Source organism: Mixophyes fleayi, chromosome 2, assembly GCF_038048845.1.
Source record: "Mixophyes fleayi isolate aMixFle1 chromosome 2, aMixFle1.hap1, whole genome shotgun sequence".
NCBI lineage: Eukaryota > Metazoa > Chordata > Amphibia > Anura > Limnodynastidae > Mixophyes > Mixophyes fleayi.
Window position 1 is genome coordinate 377,132,538 of NC_134403.1, and position 5,590 is coordinate 377,138,127.

Consider the following 5,590-nt stretch of genomic DNA (forward strand, 5'->3'; position numbering starts at 1 on the left):
AGGATCTCGGTCTGAGTTTAAAGTATTAGTTTATCTGTCCCCATAAACCTGTCTGAGAGGTGCGCTTTAGATTCTTTCACTCTCTGGCTCTTTCCTTCTTTGCAATAACTAGAATTGATTAGTCGTGTACCAACTGGGTAAGGACCAGTAACTGGTTGGCCAATACCTGGGCAGAACTAGTCTCCAAAAAGTGGGCATGTCATAATGTACCGTATGCCAGCAATTATTTAACAAACCTATAGAGTGGGAATTCAGTATTACTGAAAGTACAGTAATTTTAACATGGATTTCTGCTCGGGACTCAGAGCTGTGAGCAAGAATCAGCATTAAAAATACTGTACGGTAATAATCATCATCACCATTTATTTATATAGTGCCACTTATTTCACAGCGCTGTACAGAGAACTCATTCACATCAGTCCCTGCCCAATTGGGGCTTACAGTCTGAATTCCCTAACATACACATACACAGACAGACAGAGTAGGGTCAATTTGTTAGCAAACAATTAACCTACTAGTATGTTTTTGGAGTGTGGGAGGAAACTGGAGCACCCAGAGGAAACCCACGCAAACACGGGGAGAACATACAAACTCCACACAGATAAGATCATGGTCGGGAATTCAACTCATGACCCCAGTGCTGTGAGGCAGAAGTGCTAACCACTGAGCCACCGTGCTGCCCCGGCAATGTGCACTTTTACCATAGTATCGGTAATAATGCTCATACTGTGCTACTTTCACGAGTAACGCGACAAATAAAATTCCTCCCATAGCACTGAATGTCTAGTCTTCAGCTATAGCAGCCTCTATTTCCCATAGATCTATATATGGTAACCGATACTCAGTGGCCCACAGGTCTTAGTGCATATACACTGGTGCATACAAAGGATATACTGAAGTCTAGTACCCTTATTCACCACAGAGCAAATACCAGATGGCAAATGGTAACTGAATACAAAAGACAGAATAGTAACACACAATCCAAAATATTAGCATAGAGCAACCAGGATGTCACAAACTGGTCAGAGCAGCTGACCGACAAGGAGATCAGTGCAGAAAGCAACGGTCAATAAACAAGCAGGGTCAAAGATTCAACAGACAACAAAACAGATATAGAGCACTGCGCCTGAGCAAGTTAACGGTATAACCAGGAATGACGGTGGGCTGCCGACAGCCTTATACCACTACCGGGAACCAGTCCCAAAACTCGATCAGCCCAGTTCTCACAGCACCGATCACTGATGGGTGTAAAGTGTGTAAATAGGCTGAGATGTATTGGATGCCTCAATCTGCCATTGTTTCTATCCCAACCTCTGTTCATATTCCTAACAACCTCTCGCCTATAACAGCCTTTCCCAATGCACTTATTTACATCTGAAGATGCCCACTTGTTACTTAATGACAAGTGGATGGATTACACAGATGATAATTTTGACCAATGGGATGACCCAGTGATTTTTTTGAAAGGAGTTAAAGCTGGTCATGCACAGACAGACATATTAATACATTTTGTAGCCAATAAAAAAGGGCAAATGGGTGATCAGGTTTCCTCCCACACTCCAAAAACAGACTAGTAGGTTAATTGGCTGTTATCGAAATTGACCCTAATCTCTCTCTCTCTCTGTATGTGTGTTGCTGTCTCGGTCTGTGTCTGTGTGTATGTTAGGGAATTTAGACTGTAAGCTCCAATGGGGCAGGGATTGATGTGAGCGAGTTCTCTGTACAGCGCTGCAGAATCAGTAGTGCTATATAAATAAATGGTGATGGTGATGATGTCAACCTACAGACTCATAACTCTCCTCAATACAGACTTTAAAATACTGGCAATAATGTTGGCCACAAGGGTTCAGTCCGTCCTTCAAAATTTTCTCACTGACCCTTTTAAAGTAATAATTTAATTTCTTCAGCAAAAGAAACTTTAGGAATAAAATTATATAATTGTTTATTTACAAAAGAAAAGCTGGCGCTGTGATATTACGTCTAAATTTCAGTCTCTGAAATTATGGTGTTCACAGACCAGACAGTTACTTTAGTAGCCACAAAAATAGGTTGTATTACATTTAACAAATTTCATATTACAATTGGCTGAGACGGGATATAGGCGTGTCTTAGTCCTTTTGGATCCCCTGGATACAATGGAGATTTGGGAGAAATTCTTCCAAGTCTTTGTTCACCAACTCTGATTAGAAACATCTGTTCTTTGAATTAACTCCTTCATTCCTGTTCATATCCCTCATCAGCTCACACGCAAGGATCCAATTGACATAATAAAACCACATCAAATATAAATGATATACTAAAATAAGATAAAACAATGTAAATATTTTCATGTTAATAAATTGGCTTCATCCAAAATAAAACCTCTTTGACATCCTTCAAGTTGGATTTGTGGGGGAATCGCCACTCGGTAAGGGGATCAGCGCGGCAATTGCGAGAAAGTGGCAGCATCATCTCCACAACCAAATCCTAACAAGATGTTACCGAGCCTGAATGCCAATAAGGAATTCAACACAGTGTCATTTTCTCATCTAATCAGTGTTGGAACACAGAGCATTTAGTTCGGAATTTATACAAGTCATTGGGTACTTCTATACAAATCCTTCTACATGAGAGGAGAAGGGGCACATGATGATACTGACCACCGTCGCCCATTCTGTTTAGTCTTCAGCCAGATCCCTTGTTGGGTTTTCTCCAGAGCTGGCCCACATTTCAACGCATCTGCATAGGAACTAAAGAAATTAAAATTTCAGCCTTTGCAGATGTCATTATATCATTGTTAACCCAAGCTGATCGCTGAAGCCGATATGGAGATAATCGGATATAGCAAAAGCTCATGTTTTTCAATTTATGTTGACAAGTTGATGACTGTTCCTAAATGCAAAGACTACATGACCGAATTAGGACAAAAGTTTCCAACTAAATTGGGCCAAGACACATATTTAGGTATAAAACTTTCCAAACATCCATTACACATCTGCCCACTCACATATCACCAAGCTATATTTATATAACTTAAAAAGAAAAAGATTTCCTTTCCTAAACTGATGCATTTATTCTAATCCTTATTGCCTCTAGTTACAAAAAAAAATATTAAGCTTATTTAGGAATTTCATATCGAAGTGTAAGAGGACTAAAATAAGTGTTTTAAAGCTACAGCAACCTAAATCACATTGGGGCAACAACCTCCAAAAGATCTGTCACTATAACCATGCAGCCATGTTAAGGTTCTTGCGAGAACAGGCTGAAGGAACGGGTATGTTTGCCAACACCACCTAACAAAGATGTATTTTACTGGCTATCAGTGCAGCAGGTCAGAAAGTGATCCTACAGTCATGGATCGCTATCAATCACTCTATTTAAAAGACAAATAATTCTACATCTTCGGAATAGACTGGTTGGAAACGACACTAAATAAGAAAAACATATTTTTTTAATGCAGGAGTTATATTTACAGACTACAGATAGTTTTGAGTTACGGAATATGGTTTGTAATCTTCCCATTCTACTATACTGACAGTTTTTACTCACTACATCGGGGGGAGCGGCAATCAATCACCCCACCCCCACCGTGGATCGATGAGATCGTGCACGTCTAAAAAGCTGTGCGGCGGCCGCTGAGTTTAACTTCTATGGGCGCCGCATAGCTTTATAGATATGCACGATTTCAGTGGCGCCCCCAGAGCCCGACGCCCTAGGCAGCTGCCTAACGGGCCCGCAGCCAATAGGTTCATGATTTGATACGATGGATAGGACTTTGCTCTGTAATGTGCCCCATGATTCAATAAAAACAAACAAAACCTATTAAACAATGAATGACAAGGTCATAGAATTTTATATACAGGTGTTTGAGGCCATGATCTATAGAAAGAACGTAAGAGTGCACATTATCCTGCTGCCAGAGGTCACTGCCATCAGGGAATACTGCTGCCATGAAGGGCTGTACTTGAACTGCAACAATGTTTAGGTCGGTGCTACGTGTCAGAGTAACATCCACATGAATGCCAGGACCCAAAGCTTCCCAGCAGAACATTACCCAGAGCATCACACTGTATACTGGTGCCATCTCTTACCCATATAAATGACGCACATGCCCCCGGCCATCCACATGATGTAAAATAAAATGTGATTCGCTCACATCGGGCCACCTTCTTCCATTGCTCCCTGGTCCAGTTCTGGCGCTTATATGCCCATTGTAGATGGGCAGGTGGTGGACAGGCGTAAGCATGGGCACTCTGACTGGTCTGTGGCTAGAGCCCCATACGCATCAAGCTGCGATGCTCTGTGTGTTCTGACACCTTTCTATCATAACCAGCATTAACTTTATCAGCAATTACAGTAGCTCTTCTGTGGGATTGGACCAGACGGGCGCCTTCCTCGCCACGCGCATCAATGAGCCGTGGGTACCTATGACCCTGTTGCCGGTTCACCAGTTGTCCTTCCTTGGACCATGTTTGGTAGATACAAACCACTGCATGCTGGGAACGGCCATGTTGGAGATGCTCTGACCCAGTCCAGCCATATCTATTTGGCTCTTGTCAAACTCACTCAGATCCTTACTTTGTCCTTACTTTCCTACTTCCAACACATCAACATCAAGAACTGACTGATCACTTGCTGCTGAATATATCCCACCCCCGACAGGTACCATTATAACCAGATAATCAGTGTTATTCACTTCACTTGTCAATGGTTTTAATGTTGTGGCTGATAGATGTATATACAGATGCAAGGATGCTGGTAGTATTCCAGTATTTTTGTTATATTTCAGTGAATATATAGAATTCGGAAATCACTACAGGGTCATATTGTGTTACAGATCGATTTCCATATGGAATAATCCAATATTTTCCTGCTGGTAGAAACTAGATAGTTTTCAGAGGCATCTAATGATTTACATATCTGCTCCTATTCAAATCAGATTAAGATAAAAGGTGATTTGCTGCTAATGTGAACTGCAAAAACTGAGACGTGCACTGCTGATTATTTGCATAATTGCGCCTCATCCTGGGCCTTGGAACGGACACTGCAATATTAATCTGAAACAATTGGAAGTAGTAAAACAATACCAACCTTCTACCACTGCCATCCATCTTTTCTCCCAAAAAAAGACTTCAGGTTTTTATTATATTAGTAAAATATGAACCTAGAAATATGCTTTCCCCTGAACTGCAGCTGTAAATGCGTCTTATTAAAAGTATAGGATGAGACCACCTCAGTGGTGGTAGACAAAGTCCTTTTATAGGGAAAACAGGCTATGAGGTAATACCCTGTAAACGCACCTTTCCACCCCTTTATCTCATCCCACAAAACAAAATCTTATATTTGAATTTAGGTAGAAAACCAGGAGCATTCAACGGCTTAGTAGTCCGCGCTCACCAAAGACTGCCCCTGAACCCCCTAACATCTAGGCTTACAGGAGCAATGGTGGACATGTAGCCTTAGTGTTCCCTATACAAACAATGGAATCCATGCAGCAGAAGACCGGGCCCCTCAACAGATGGCCCCCCTGGAGGAGAGATGAATATAGATCATCAATGCCGTGTAATTCATTGTGTATCACATCTGTGTAATCAGACACGGAGCACACATG